Below are 16837 nucleotides of genomic sequence, written 5' to 3' on the forward strand. Positions count from 1 at the left end.
GGGGAGGCCTTATCTTGAGTACTGCATCCAGTTCTGGGCTCCCCACTACAAGAGAGACATGGAGCTCCTGGAGAGAACTTTAGCTAAGTCCAGCGTAGGGCTACGAAGACGATCAGAGGGCTGGAGCACCTGCCCTACGAGGAATGGCTGTGAGAGCTGGACCTCTTCAGCCTGGGGAAGAGAAGACTGAGGGGGGATCTTATCAATGTGTAGAAGTACCTGAGGGGGGGGTGTCAAGGGGACGGGGACAAACTCTTTTCAGTTGTCCCATGTGACAGGACAAGAGGCAATGGGCAGAAATTGAACCCCAGGAAGTTCCGCCTGAACGTGAGGGGGAATTTCTTCACTGTGAGCGTAACAGAGCACTGGACCAGGTTGCCCAGAGAGGTTGTGGAGTCTCCTTCTCTGGAGATCTTCAAGGCCCGCCTGGATGCAGCCCTGTCTAACATGCTCTAGGTGACCCTGCTGAGCAGGGAGGTTGGACTAGATGATCTCGAGAGGTCYCTTCCGACCTTATTGATTGTATGATTCAATGATTCTAATTCTGAGAATCAACACAAAGCAAATGCTATTGTATAAAAATGAATGAACAGTTGTAAAAAAAGGCATTTCTTTTCTTTTCTTTTTCTTTTTTTTTTAAGACATTTAGATGGCTCTGCTTATGAGAGGAGGTAGCAAAAAAAAAGATTATCTTTGTATTCAAACTCTGAAAACTTTCGAACCGAATTCAGAGTTCCACTGCCATCAATGGTCTTTATATCAGGTCATATAAAAATAACAAGCGCTAGAAAGGGGGCCAAACTGAAATTCAGAGAGATACTTCCTACCATGATGTTCCTATTCTCTTCTAATTCACTTCACTACTGAGGGTTTCTCCACTCCCAGTTCTTCATAACATTACTCCTTCAGCACTGCCTGCTTTCTCATGTGCCTGCTAGACCCCCTGGTCCTTGTGCCTCCCAGTGTATCTCCAGTTTCATGTCCTGCTGTGTTCCCAGACAGCCTGGCCCGCAGAGGCCTTGCAAAATATGTGGCCTCCTGGAGATGTTTAACTGCTCTGCTCTGTTGCCCAGAAAGAACCTGCCCAGCCAAACTGAATGGAGCTAGCAAACCAGTGTTTTTATACTTTAGTCTTTGCGCACATAAACACTCTTTTTTTTCTGGACTACTTTGTTCACTGCAAACGTGATAAAATGGAAGGCAACAGGATGAATACAAAACAGTGAAATTTAATTTATTCTCAGAATCTATATCTAGTACTTTGCATGATACATAGGTTAAAAAAAAGAATAGAGAAGAAATCAAAAAAAAAAGGGCAAAGAAACAGATTTTTAGAGGCTCAAACATGAATATTAGCTTTAGATAAGAAAATTATATCTACGTCCTAATTAGAGGTGCTCCACACTTACAACTGTGCCTAATTCTATGCAGAAGCCAAAATATTATAGCAGACTGAAGGGAGGACATTGTAAGACTTGGGGCTTGGATCTGTTCTGAAAAATTTTAAATCATTTATTTTTAAGGCCTACTCTCTTTGCTTCAAAATGCAAAACTAGACTGGAAATCTTATGAAGGCAGCTTTCCAATATATGAGGCTTCTACTGCCAATCTCAGCTGAAACAAAGAAAAGAAAGCTGGTGGAAAAAATGTATGAGGAAAACATATAAAAAGCATATTCCACAATCTGAAAAATCTATGGTTCCAGTTCTTTTCTAAAAATAAAATTCAGTTATCTGAACTGTTWTCAGACAGATAAAGTTCATTTTCCCAGCCCTAATACTACAGAGAGCCAATTTGAAAACAGTATATATTTTACTTTAAAAAAATCTATGATGAATATTGCATAATATAATTTTAAAARATAACGCATTCTTTCAAAAGGATTCTATTGACCCATATAAAATTCTGATGGGAAAAGTTAGATCCTTTTTAAATTCATAAGCTAGCCACAAATACAAAAGCAAATGAACTTTTGATAAGCTGGCATTAGAAAGATCAATATATAGTTCCTTTACACAGAAAATACAGTAGCTATGATACAAAAATTATTGAAGAAACAGTAGAATCTGTCTGAACCATGGCTCAAGAATATAGTTCACTAAAATGCTAGTTCCCAAGCAATTGCTGGTTTTKGGGACCTATGAGGCTCTGCAGTTCTTTGAAAAATAACCCTTCCTAAAACAGAACGAAAGGTAGCCCAGATTTAAACAAAAAAAGTCAGAAATATCATTTGGAACAGACTCGGAAGAAAATAGTTTCATAAAGCTGCTAGTTCTACTTTCCCGACGTGGCTTAAAGCCTGAATTTGCTGAAACTTGTGTCTTTGCCGTCGGCAGGCTGCATATAGGGCCTTYGTGGGGCAGGTGCTGCAGCTCACGTTGCAGCTGCAATACTGTAGAGACCATCACTAGCTTCCCTAACCTGTCAAAACTCTTGCTGCTAAATGTTGCCCAATAAATATCGGCAGCYAGGGAATAATTGAATTTTCATTTACTTACCTTTTTCCCAGCTGTTCAGCCTGGTTTGTTTCTTACTGATGGGTGACTTTGCCTCCTAACCTTTGTGTTACCAGATTCATCTGAAATATATGGAGCTACTCAGGTGAATTAAGTTCAGTGCTAAAGTTCAAGTAGGCTCCTGGCAGCGAGGGAGACAGAAGTCTAGAAAACGATCCCTGAAGTTATTGAACAGGGATTTGGTACTGTGCCTTCACAAATRCACTACAAAGGGCTATGTCCAAAGGACTTGGTGAGTTTTGCTTAATTGTGGTTGGAGCACGAAAAAAGAAGAGAGAGAGAGAGAAAAAAAAACCTCTGCACTGATTCTCTCCCCGCAAAACCTTCAACCGAAGGATGCAGATTACAAAAAGCTAAGATGAAGTATTTTTTTTTCTATTTTAGCATTTGAATGAGACCCCATTAGAGCAGATGCTGAGTAAAAGGCACAAATTATCATAACCTTAAAGAAAAAGCTTATCTGCAGTTCGGTATTTAGGAACGTAGACCAGTCCTTAATGTGCAGATGAATATCCCTTATGCCTAATAACAATTTACAYGAAGACTTGATTGACTTTAATGCTAACAGCATTAATACTTTGAAGTGGTAAACTTTTACAGCAATCACATAAGCATGGCAGGAGACAAAATAATATTCTAAAACATCCCTAAAGGTAGCAGTTGAAGTGTTTTGATAAATTCATGCAAGACCACGTTACTTTTTGAAGTGATACTTTCAGTGCCTGKCCAGCTTGAAGCTCTATCCCCCAAAGGAAATCTTGAGTAACGCAAGGCATTTGAAGTGACATCTACACTCTCCCACRGCCAATTCGTGTCTTTCTGAGGAAGGGGGGCAACAATCTCATACTTGTTTTACCACATGTCAGGTTTTTAAATAAAGGTATGGGACAGAAGTCCCAGCTTGACTTTAAAAATCGCCTTGATACTACCATGACCGCTTAAGAACTGAACAACACATGGTGCAGGGGTAATACCACCCTGCCACCCTAATTCTTCATTCATTTCTGTATAAATTTTTATTGCTACAAATAACCAGATTGAGTGTCATGATCTGTAAAGGTTGTAAACTAAAATGATTTTATCTAAAGATTTTTKTAATGACCTAATAAAATCAATTAAGTACCATATAGGTCAGCACTACATGATTTGGCAGAAATGTTAAACCTGAGTAAAAAATCCCATGGAAACAAGAGTCAAAGTTGTTTTGCAAGCAGTGCATTTTTCTTACTGCCGGCATAACAGCTACCCTTAGGGTTTAGAGATTTTCATTGATTTAGCAAAAGAGACAAGAAAAGAATAAAGGGCGATATAGTAACTTATGGCTTTTGCCTTAAAGAACCAGATTAATGATGTGCAACGAACAATTAAATGAAAACATTCACTTTGGTCCAAAATGCTACTTATTAGCCAGCACAGTTAGGCAAAGATTGAATAATTTTGAAGATTTCAAACAGGATGAAAATGAAAATATCCTATATTTTTAATGGTGTTTTTCATTTTGGGGAGGGGGATCAACTAAAACATTTCATTTTGGTATTTTAAGATATTTTCATTTGGACCTGCTTATGTTTATTGCAATACAGGTTTTTTTTAGAAAAGGCTTTTACAACTTTCTACTCCTTCCTTCTCATAGACCTGTCACTTCTAATTTTGAAAATATGAGGTGGGATACTTCAGTAACCTCAAACTTCTTAAAAAAAAAAAAAAAAAAAAAAAGGCAAGGTGGAAATCTTCTTAGAACCAAATTGCTCTTTTGTACAGTTTCAGGTGCCAGAAAAAAATATTTTTAAATATAAAACCTACAGCTGAAAAATTTGGGAGCAGATCCTTAGGCAATCAGGACAGAAAGAAGGTATGTGTTACCATAATAGTTTCTATGACATGGATGACATAAAAGCCTTGTAAGCAAGACATTGAGAGTCTATTATTCAGAGCCTATTATTGTTTAGTGACAATTTAAAAAGTTTTATAATCTATTTTTTGGATCTACGGAAGTCTTTTGCAAGTGCAGCTGTATTGCACTACCTTTTTACTTTTCTCAAAAAAAGTTCTTGCGAAGAGGAKAAAGAAAGCTCATCAGCCTTTATTTATATTGTCATGCTTTCCATATGGAGAGAATAAACATTTCTGTCTCTCATCACTAAAGCAAATAATCTCTTTGCTATTTGCAGATGTACTGCCACCTACTAGTATGCCGAGTGTTGTGTGTACGTACGTGTTGGGGGGGCTGTCTGTGTAGGTGTCTTTTTGAGAGGGAGAAAGAAAGAAAAGAAGAACAATAAACTTTATTTTTTTCACTGAATTAAAATCCATTCATAACAGTATCCATTCATTCTGAAGAGGATTTATGCCTGAAGACCGTGTTGTGAAAAGATATACATACAATATATATATAATGTGTGTGTGTGAGAGAGAGAGAGAAAATAAATACATACACACACACACACACACACACATATATAAAAGAATACATATATATACATATATATGGAATCTTGCTCCATATCCTGTCTCTATCAAAAAGCAGATATTCAAGGAAGACTGTGAAGGACAGGGTTTGTGTAGATGACATGTTCCCTGAATACTCGCCCAGCTTCAAGCATTTAAAGATCATAATTTCTTTCCTCACTGTTTATTTTTTTAACCTCTCCAGGCTTAATCACAAAATCTCACTCCTGATTTGTAAAGGTCATCACAGAAGCTGTCATTTTATATGTAAGCACAGGATTGTGTTTTCCACATACATCACTTTAGACTTACATTGAATTTCATCTGCCATTTTAATGCAGTCACACAGTCTCATAAAGCCTTTCTGCAAATCCTCCCAGTCAGCCTTGTTTATTGCCACCTTGTATACTTAGGTATCATTAGCAAAATTAGTCATCTCACTGGTCACTCCCCTTCCTGGGTCATTTAGAAATATGTTAAATAGCACAGTTTTCTGCAAAACTTCCCTGATAACTTCTCTACTGCAACACAGAGTAATTTACACCAAATCTGTTTCTTATTTTTTAGCAATTTATATACAGGTAAAGACACTTATTTCATTTCTTCTCTTGTTTCATGGCTTGTTAATTTCCTTAAATTTCTTTTCATGGTGGATTTTGTTAAAYGCCATTTAGAAATCCAAGCGGAGTGTATCGGTTTGCACTCACCGTCCACACAGCTGTTGATGCAAAGGTTTGTGAGGCAGAAGGCTTTTTTTATTATTATTATTTATCTTTTAAACAAAAGCCAAGTTCACTGCTCCCAAGTGAACCATGGGTCTACTAATTCTATTCGCTAATACGTTTTCTTTTAATTTGCCCGGTACACACACCAGGTTTATCATCCTGCAGTTCCTATAATCTCCTCCAGAACCCAGAAGCGGGTTCTGCCTCCCTCCACGCTGCAGGCAGACGCGCTCCTTCAGCTTCCCTGCCAGCGCGCTCCTGTTTCCAAACACTCCTTTAATGCCCTGGCCCTCTAGCAGCCCCGCAGCCTCTCAGGGAGATTTCCTACTCCTGGCCCATCTGGACTGATACAGTGACAGCTTTAATGTCACTTGATATTTCTTCTTCCTTTTTTTTTTTTTTTTTTTTGATCAGCCTCACTGGGTGTTTACATTTGACCTTTCTGTTTTCTTCCTTTGTTCGTGACTCATATTTCTGAAATATGCCTTCTTGCTTTTAATAATTTCTCTTACCCTGTTGTTTAGCCAGGCCAGTTTGTTTTTGCCTTTAAAAGAACCATGTAAACTAGTGAGACGCCCACTGAAATCAGTAAAACCTTATATAACACTGCACACCTACATACAAAGACCAGATCTGGCCTCCAGAACTGCGGGCTTCACTTCTCACAAGATGTACGGGACCGCTATGTCCCCTCAGCGCCCACCGTGCCTCCCGCAGCGCCGGTCCCCTTGGCGAACAGGACCTACGCAGAGGATGGCCGTACACAGAACGAAGGGGCAGGGAAAGGGAAAGGRAGAGAGGCGTAACTGCTAATTTTTTGTAACTGCAGATATTCTTAGGAGTTCTACATCTATCCAAACGCCTTTTGAAGCTTTCTCAGTTCTTGACCTCCCTGACTTGCAGTGCCAGTGAATGCCAGAGATTGCTCCCCGAATGAAAAGGTGACTGATGCCCAGAAGCGTTACTAAGCAGAATACTCACATCAGCTACATTTCAGGAGGTACAATCCTGTTGTTTAACCATTAGCAACATCTCCATTTCTATTTTTCAGGTATGTGGCTGCAATATTTCTCTGAAGCAAGGCTAAAATTCAAAGAATGGACTTTTAAACATCACTTATTAGAATATTTAGCTAGAAATCTCTAGTTTCTGATAGCTCCTGCAGGTCTCAGCACTCCTTTTTTTTCTTTCCTTTCTAAATCTAACTTTGCCTTCTCACAGTTGATATGCTTCATCCAAGTTTTATTCAGTTTGCTTTTTTACAACCCATTAGCTTGCTTCTAGTCAATTATCATCCGGCTTTCTACACCTCTTACTGTACAAGTAAATGCATAGAAAWTTTTCTCGAAGTTTCTAAAAGATAGATATGCAAATCTTACCTAAAGGAATGAACCGTGTCTCTAAGGGAAAGGGCCATCTGAAGAATGATTTAGTAAAGACAACCAGAATTTGACCAAGCTGATACTACAGTACAAGTACAGCTGCTGTCTGGTGGCTTTTAATACAGAAATGAGCACATGAATTAATTTACTTGATCATACTGGTTTGATCTAAGGATACCTGCAATAATTTACATAATTCCCATCTCTTCTCTTTCTGTAGGCAATTTAGGACAATGTGTAATGCTTTTAATCTGTCTTTTATTAGTATCCTAAAAATGAAATTTTCCAAAAACAGGCTGTGAAGCAATATAAACTCATGTACAATTAGCTCAGTTTAAAAATGTTTTCTCCTAATGGGATTATGTTCTGTAAATGATCTTGTTGCTATGGCAACTACCACAAAAACCGCACCATGTTGTCAGTTCAATAGCAACTATCGCACCTGTGTACCAGTCTTTCTTTCTGTGGTTTATGTTTTTGCTTTTCAGATATTGGTGTGGAAGCAAAAGCAAAAAAAATGTGACCTAGAAAAGTTCAGGCATTGTTTCAGCTGCATCTGAAGGCAGCATCATTAATAGTACTTTTCCCATATATTTTCTTACAATTAAAGATATAATGGGGGTAATTAAGCTGTTTTGAAAAATTGAGTGAATTTGCCTTCAAATGTGATTCCTACAAAAACAAAGCAAATAATCCTTGTTCAYCAAACAGAGGAACACAGGTGCTGGTGGGGGAGTGCATGCAAGCGCCTGTAGAGAAAGTAGTAGAAAACACTGTTCAAGTTTCGTGATCGTCCCACGAAGATGGGCAGATACATTGCACAATGGTAAAAATGATCTTACTGTTTCAAAGAGAGCAGTAGAAGGCCATGATCAGTACAGACAATAGGCAGCAATAAACAAAACTGTGTGGCCACATATGTATCTAGAAAAAAAAAGGATCACATGAGAAACCTCTCGAACTTCCCTTTTCCAATCAAGCTAAGGAGGCATCAAAGAGCATAGTGTCATTTTCTTGTCTTAATATTCTCTCAAGACTTGATGCTACAAACACAAAGGAAGAGGAATTATTTTTAATAGTATCCAAAGTAAGATGAGGTAAAACTGGATCCTTTTTACTTGCAAATGTGATCCTGAGCTGCATTTGAGCAGGGCCAGTGGCGCAATGGATAACGCGTCTGACTACGGATCAGAAGATTCTAGGTTCGACTCCTGGCTGGCTCRGCTGCTCACTTTTAGGGTTATGCTCAGTGGCGTGGAGTCTAGCCGGAGGCCTGTGGCCAGTGGTGTCCCCCAGGGCTCAGTACTGCATCCCATCCTGTTCAACTTCTTCATCAATGACTGGATGAGGGGATGGAGTTCCTCGTCAGCAAGTTTGCTGATGATAGCAAGCTGGGAGGAGTGGCTGACACACCTGAGGGCTGTGCTGCCATTCAGAGAGACCTGGACAGGCTGGAGAGCTGGGCRGAGAGGAACCTCATGAGGTTCAACAAGGGCAAGTGCAGAGTCCTGCACCTAGGCACCACTACAAGCTGGGGGGTGACTTGCTGGAGAGCAGCTCTGCAGAGAAGGACCTGGGAGTGCTGGTGGATGACAGGTTGACCATGAGCCAGCAATGTGCCCTTGTGGCCAAGAAGGCCAGTGGTCTCCTGGGGTGCATTAGGAAGAGTGTTGCCAGCAGGTCGAGGGAGGTGATCCTGCCCCTCTCCTCAGCCCTGGGGAGGCCTCATCTCGCGTACTGTGTCCAGTTCTGGGCTCCCCACTACAAGAGAGACATGGAGCTACTRGAGAGAGTCCAGCATAGGGCTATGAGGATRCTCAGAGGGCTGGAGCACCTGCCCTATGAGGAACGGCTGCAAGAGCTGGGCCTCTCTAGCCTGGGGAAAAGAAGACTGAGGGGGGATCTTAGCAATGTGTATAAGTACCTGAAGGGAGGGTGTCAAAGGGATGGGGCCAGACTCTTTTCAGTAGTGCCATGAGACAGGACAAGAGGCAACAGGCRCAAACTGAAYCCCAGGAAGTTCCGCCTGACCGTGAGGGGGAATTTCTTCACTGTGAGCRTGACAGAGCCCTGGACCAGGTTGCCCAGAGAGGTTGTGGGGCCTCCTTCTCTGGAGATAGTCAAAACACCTGGATGCAATCCTGTGTAACACACTCTAGGTGACCCTGCTTGAGCACAGAGTTTGGACTAGATGATCTCCAGAGGTCCCTTCCAACCTTACTGATTCTGTGATTTTGTGATTTTGAGCCAGATCCACTGACTTAAGTGATAGAAGTGAATTTGAAGCTCAGGAAGGAAATGTGTGTGAGCAGAAAATAGAAATTATAAGATAAAAGTGGGATTTAGCATTAAAGAAGATCTGGCAGAAACCCCCAGAAAGTCCATTTCCCCACTTAGCTTTTATATTATATCATCAATSAAAAGCAAAAAGCAACTGAAAACTTCCACTTCTTCCTGAAGGAAAAGAGGATGGTACATTTATAATTTTGAGGAGCAGTCAGACAACACAGTGATGGATGCTGAATTAGAACAGAGATAAGATTGGGTTCTGTTTCTCTGGTGCCCTTTATCATTTCTTCCTTACCAAAAGCTTATCATTCACATGCTGTGTCAACAGGAAAATGATGTCCCTTTTTTCTTTTTTTCCAGAAAACTGGACATAAATCCTCATCAGTATGCTATYTGCAAACTGAAGAGTTTGAACAAGGTGCACAATAATAATTTCTTCAAAAAGCCTTCTATGCCAAACGAAGACAAAAACAGGGTCTCGTAGAACTCTGAATAGGGAGGCTTTAGTGGCTGAAGACGAATGACTAGCCTGTATTAGATGAATAGCAAAAAAGATATTACCAGATGTTTCTCACTGGAATATTGCATGATCCACTGTATGAGACAGCTGATGGATTCAATCCAATTAAAGATGACATTTATCTATGGAAGATGAGCTCTTGAAGGTAGAAGTCCACTACCAATATGACTTCTCAGCAACAGTCACATCTGAACACAATTTCTTTGTGCTCCTTTCCTTTATAAACATACACTTTCTCCACCTTCACAGTCCCCACTGAAGCATGTGGAGCATTGGGAAGGAACCTTGTTAGGCAAAAAACACACATAGAAAAACATCTCTCTTTTACTATATCTGTTCCATACCTTTGTGCCATATCACATACTTAGGTGTTTTTGTTTTCATTTTCTTTGGTGAAATCATTTGGAATACGGGCTATCAGGGATACTTGAACTACAGAGGTAGCTACTTCATAAAAACTTTAGCATATTACTTGGATCAGACTATTGCTACTTAAATGTTACTACCTTCCTATTCCTTTTAGTCAGTGTTTAGAAAAGATCAATGATGTCTACCTTAGACTTCCTTTGCTACTTGGAAGACTTCATCCATCTATGTCACTATTTCCTTTCCTGCAAGACTACAAGCTCTTCAGGACACCTTTATTTTTTTTTTTAATTTTTTTTTAACTTTGCCTGGCATAATAAAATCCTAGGCCCACATATACCATTGATATAAAAATTAAACCATGTGTTTGGATTTTTGGAAGCACTCCCAGCCCTACAGGGCTAATTTGTTCTTCTACATGAAGAAGTGCAAACATGCCTCCTTCCAGGTAATCTTCCCTTTTTTTTATAGTATTCAGATTCTGTTGCTCCATTGTACAGAGAATATTCCCTTTCGCATGAACATAAAAGCATGTTTTGCCTCTTTTCCTCAAGCAGCCAGCATCAAAACCAAAATCCCTCATCTTAAATACAGAGAATTAATCCCTTTCACATAGAAGTGACAGAGATTCAAAGCAGAAATATCTGAACAAGTAATTTTTCGTTCAGTTACATTCTCATGAGACTAATGCAAAAAGCTCTTCCTGTTGCATGGTACCATTTAATTTTTTTCTCACTTATTTGAGAAGTAAAATAAATGAAGGTCCTAAAATAAAATCTCAGACTTGAAGAGGCCTTAAATCTAAGGAGATTTTTAGGTAGTGATTGAGGACCTGTTTTAAATTTTTAAATAATGTATAATTACAATGAAATGACAGGAATAATGTATGCAGGTAGTCACTCACTTTGGAAATAATACAATTCAGATGCAGGCAAAATTATCAAATGACACTATACAGAGGTGAGCTGTTTTCCTTATAAAATATGACTCCTATTGATTACCCTGCACTTCTGTACCTTAATAGAGAATAATTGGATGAGACAGCAAAGTATTCAGACACAGGATCCACTGATATATGAGCAATAGTCATTATCGTTTCAGTGACATTCATTAAGATGGACAGAAAATGATTTGTTGGCAAGGATTATTGCTCAGTCATTCCCAAGRCTTTTAGACAATGGCAAATGGCAGAGATTTTCTGACTGTCAACATTTTCCCAAGAAAAGAAAGAGAAAAAGAAGCAAAGAGCAGTTCAGGACATAGTGAAACATGACGTTCTGAGGTCATCTAGTTTTCATTCTGAGCATTAAACATTAACCAATAAACTATAGTGTAAACAGCAAAGAATAGAAGGACAAAWTGTTTTGTTTTGTTTTAACAGACTTCTCTGACAGGACATTGTGATTCTGAAATATTTAGAAGTTCTTGATAGTCTCTGAAGTTATCAAATACCAAATGCTAATTAGACCATAAGCTTTAACTAGCTGGACTGAAATGCCAAAAAAATAAAGGTTATTTAATCATCAAAGCAATAACAGTTCCACTCTGAAGAAAAATCTCATATAATTTACCCAAGCTAAATCAAACTATAGTGATTCTAGAATACAAAGTACTGCARGATCAATATTCACAGTTACGCAAGTATCTGAAAACCTAAGCATTACCCTAAGTTTTTCCCAGGATATGTGATTAGACCCTCAATTCACCGCCCAGTCCTGACCTGCCCCCAATTTCTCACTCATGTTAAAGAACATCATTTGGACTTTCTGTTTCCCAGTGGAGGAGCCAGGTTTCTGGTATTCTATGGCCAACACCTGCAACACAGACACAGACAGCAAAGAAGAGCCAGAGGAGGAGCTCTGGTTCGCTGCCGTTTGCAGTCGGGAAGTGCAAGCCTCTTCCTTAGCTCYTGGGAAGCCTCTGCAGCCCGCGTGTGACAGGGAGCTGCCAGCCATTCCCCTGCTCCCGCAGAAACAGCACAAGGATAGAAAGGTTGACCCCATAAATAAATTACTCACGGCACCACAGAATTGAATCTATTTCTGAGATTAACCTGCAATGACATGAACAGCTGGTTTTGCCTGTGAACTCTTTCTGTTAAGCAAGTGGTGATCTTCACGGGAAACGTAGGCGAATCCTGCTGACTCCCTGGTCCAAGCGATCCGTTAACTCCCCATGGCATAAGGAAGGAGGGAATGACCCCGAAAAACAAAAGCCTTGGTAGAACAGCCCTCAAGGATGCAAACTCAGGGACATAACTGGTTAGATTTGGTTTATAATGATCATGAATTCCTTTGGAAACGAAGACTCGCTCCATGACAGAGGATTAGTTCTGACAGTCTGAAAGACTTGTTGGCTATATTAAGAGCAGTCTGAGAAAACTACCAGGTAGTTGTCTATAAGCCAGTAGCATCTATCTAGAAGACATCATAAACCAAAATGAGCATGGACAGTATCTATATAGAACGAGTAACTGTATGGGTAGATAATTAGAAGAGAGAGAAATATGTGTAAAAGATAAAWTCAGTATTATCTTTACAGATTCTGCACTGATCCCTTTTCTATACCCTCCCCATCTACTTTGCCTATAATCAAATTATTTTGCTGTTATTTTAAAATGAAGCTCTTCCAGAGAAAATATATTTTCGTTGCCCAGTCATGTGAAAAAATCATCAGACATGCTAACAAGATGAGGGTGGAGCTATATACAATGTTTCTTTTACATTTATATAGGAACTATATAATTTGGAATTTGACCAGAAAATTAAGATCCTGATGTCACGTGAACTGCTGTAATTGACCCCAGCTGTACRATCCCCCACACTCACATGAGCAAATTAACACAATGCTTCCATTTGTATTTTCATTTCAGAGGCACTCGAATGTCAAAAAATGTTCTCTAGAGACAGACACACATGTTGCTATTTTTTCAATGCTCTGGCCTTCCTTTCTTATGTTGGAACAACTCTAAACTCTTCCTGTAAGACAAGGTGGCCATGACCTTGATTAAAATAAACAGAAAATGGTATTCACCAACCCCCTGAAAAATTTTAAATGAATTAAAAAAAAATCTTATTGTGCCTGACAGAAAACCTAAAAAACTTAACAGAGTTTGTCGTGAAAATCAGAGGAAAATACAGATATATGCTTGACCTCTGCTCTTCCTGTCTCCAGCTGGAAGCCTGAACCTCTATCTCCATCATTAAAGACAAACACCACGCTGTTGACAATTTTGGGATTGCTCTCTCAGTCTCTCTTGATGGAGCTTCTTTCTCTTTGCAGAAAACACATAATATTTCTACCAAGTGAAATATTATCACACAGTCCAGYGGTGGTGGATTTCTGATCTCCAGTTCCAATGATAATGTAGTTACTTATATAAAGTAGAAAAGCGTATAAGCTATTTTGTGTGTGCCTATGACCTGTCTTTTCTATCCCATCTACTTCCTTCAATGACAACTTTCCCATCTCCTTACTTGGATCTGAAACAAACTTCTTACAGGGAGCTGTAAGGACATTCCTATAAGAAATCAGTTTCATGAACTGGTTGTCCACCRGAAGCCCACATTGTCAAAAAAATCGTTACCATCTCTATCAATGGTCCCCTGGCACCTGTTTATAGTCCCCTGGGGAGAAAACCATCAGTATGAGCAAAATCCCAGGATTGTCCAGCCCTGACTTCTGAGAAATGTGGAATCTGCATCTACAYAAATGATGCAGAGTAAACAGAGACCAAAAACTGACAAGCACATGTCCACTCAAAATAAATTAAAAAACAAAGTTTATTTATTTTTCTGCATCTCTGAATCCTAACAGTGGTATCTGCATGTGATACATGCTGCCATTCTACCACCTCTGCAAAGTGTCGCTGAGGAATTGAATCATCCCTGTCAGCCATGTGCACAGCCTCTGCCTGAGCCTTCTGACAGTGTGATCTGTTCATGATTGATGCAGACCACTTAGACATCATTTGGCTCCAACAAGCTGTTCTTAACAGTTTGTTTGATGCATTTGATGGGAACTGGGAGGGAAAACAACATAATTTAATAATGTAGTATGTCAGAGCTCTTTTTTTTTATTTTTGGTAGGAAAGTCGTGCTTTTATCATATATGCCACCAGATTAAAATAAATAAATAATGCTCAGCAGTAGAGCAACATTTCACTAATGGATGAAGTGGTTTCAGTTGTACAAAGTGGCATAGCAGGACTCAACACAAAGGGCTTTATTCCCTTTGCTGCCTTAGTATGGCAAAAGCCACCTTTCCTTCTTATCAGACTGGAGCCTTGATAACYGGGCAGTGTGAGACAGCTGCTCCCAACACTCGCTGAAGCCCTGCCAAGGCRGTGAAAAAAGCTGCAGTCCATGGCTGATGCTCTGCAGGAGCCAGGAGACCCTGCTTGGGTAGAGGCTCTTGATGGGACTGACGAACACACAGTGGCCACTACCAGGGTCCTATATATCACAGAGATTCCTCACCCGTAGAATATATATACATATATACCGGCAGGATACCCGTTAGGCATTTGGCCTGGCAAGAAAGGAGTGAGGAGCTGGCCAAATAAGTCAGAGCACACCACCTGCCCACCACTCTCCCAGCTGCTGCTGAGTTGCCCCACAGAAAAACTACATGCCTGCTAATTCCCCCCATCCGTATCTCAATAGTACCAYCACCCTCGGGGCCTTCTGTGGTGCCAACTTAGTCAGCTCATCATGTTGTCTACTTGCTCATGCTGACCCTGCACCCAGAAAATAGATAGCGTAGCACAGCTTTGTAAATCATATGGCATCATATAGATAGGGGTGAATTGAATAAAAGAAAATTCAGAGTTCGCCTCCTCTCTACCCTATTGGAATAGGGTATAAATCAACCCCTTTCCGCAAAAGGTAGGGGAATAGAAAGAGCTCCAGTTTTGCCATAACATAAGCTTCTCTCTCAAAATATACACTGCTCTGAGTTGAAGATAATAAGTAGTAAATCTTGCATGTTGCTTTTTTAACATCCAAACCTGCAGTTTTCCAGGACTTATCCTATATGGCAAAGGATGGCAACCCCAGCTCTAAAGTAGTTTTTGTTTCAGTTCCTCTGTGACAATTGCTGCTGTATTCTATTGGAATAACTTTTCTATTTGTAGGAAAATATTTGATTGCTCTTCTGTCAAAAATTTCTAACACAATTGGAACTAATAATAAAAATATTCAAATGAACTTTAGAGAGAGTGGGGGTCCTTAAAGTATTCTGAGACACCAGATTACAATTATTAGGTGTACAGAAGAATACCTCAACTCTTAACTGAAGTTCTCCTTTCCTCACCAAAATCTGTATGGATAGGGACCCATCTTTGCTGATGAAGAAATTCAGAAATAGTAACATTCATGATCCAAAAAAATCTAGCTGAAGTATCTCTAACATTGTTCTACACAAGCCAGAATGTTTCCTCAATAATAATAAAGTATTAAAACATTTTTGGTGAGAATCTGGGAGGTACACTATGACTCACTAACACCTGTACCCTTTTTTCTCTTTTTACAGCTATATATACTGTAATCCTTCTCATTAGTCTCTCTAGCAAAAGAAGGCAAAAACCAAACTCCAAAACAGAAGAGATCTCTTATGGGTCTCTGTGATGAAAAGATCTGAAATATTCACCACATGATTAATATTTCTCAAGTTAAAAATAAAGAATAGTAGTGTAGTCAGAGGGATATACTTGGTATTGCAAGTATTTTCGCCATTGGAAAGACATGACGAATGGTGAGGTGATGGACGTCTGCATTTGGTGACACCTGTTCAACCCTGGTAGCACAAATTCCAGTAGAATGTAAAGTATGAATAGATAGACATATAAAGGCTCTTCAGCTGACCACCTCTGTCATTTTGTCTTGATGAGGAGCAAAATCACAAATACTCAAGGACGCCTTCATATTTATCTCTCCATTCACAATGAGCAATACTAGATGTTAAACTTCGATTCAACAGCAAGAACTGAGACAGCCACAGCCAGAATTTCTCATGCAGAGAAATTGTACTGTGGTTAAGACGTTGTGTTACCTCAAGCTGACACAAGCAAGTCAGCTTTACTCATGCTGCAAAATCACAGAGCCTAAAGCAGGTTATGCAAACCACCCTAAAAGCTAGGGTAATACAAAAGTGGTTATGTCCACTCTGTGCTCTGTACTGCTGCAGCTGTGGAGCAATCAATACTAGCAGTAGCTTGTGTAAAGCTAGCCGTGGAATGAACCACAGTCACCATCTCGGCCTGCAGCATACATGTACTCTCTACCTTAAAATTGATCTCATGCTCTCTGTATTACTGCCTTATCATATCTGCTTCGCAATTACCCTTTCCGTTCTCCTTTCTCCTGTTTTGGGGAAAAAAATTTGTTTGGATTTTTTTTTGAGAAATTAATTATTTCATGTATTTTAAATAGTGCTTTGCTTCCCTGTATTGGTAACTGTGACACCCAGGAAAGTTCAAGGACCCGAGGCTGAGTCTCCTGGCTCCACCCCCGAAGAAAGCTTCTTTCATGAAACATTTAATAAACCATTAYCTGAAATGACTAAGCATCAACAGCAACACCCACCACTCCT

The 16837-nt window shown here is 39.7% G+C and overlaps 1 non-coding gene across 1 annotated transcript; it reads left to right on the top strand.

The window, feature by feature from the left end:
* Window positions 1–8221: 8221 nt before the first annotated feature.
* On the top strand, window positions 8222–8294 carry TRNAR-ACG (transfer RNA arginine (anticodon ACG)). Its single transcript has one exon. It is a non-coding gene; the product is annotated as a tRNA-Arg (tRNA).
* The last annotated feature ends 8543 nt before the right edge of the window (window positions 8295–16837 follow it).

Source organism: Rhea americana, unplaced genomic scaffold, assembly GCF_003343005.1.
Source record: "Rhea americana isolate MKP2758 unplaced genomic scaffold, rheAme1 scaffold_100, whole genome shotgun sequence".
Classification (NCBI taxonomy): Eukaryota; Metazoa; Chordata; class Aves; order Rheiformes; family Rheidae; genus Rhea; species Rhea americana.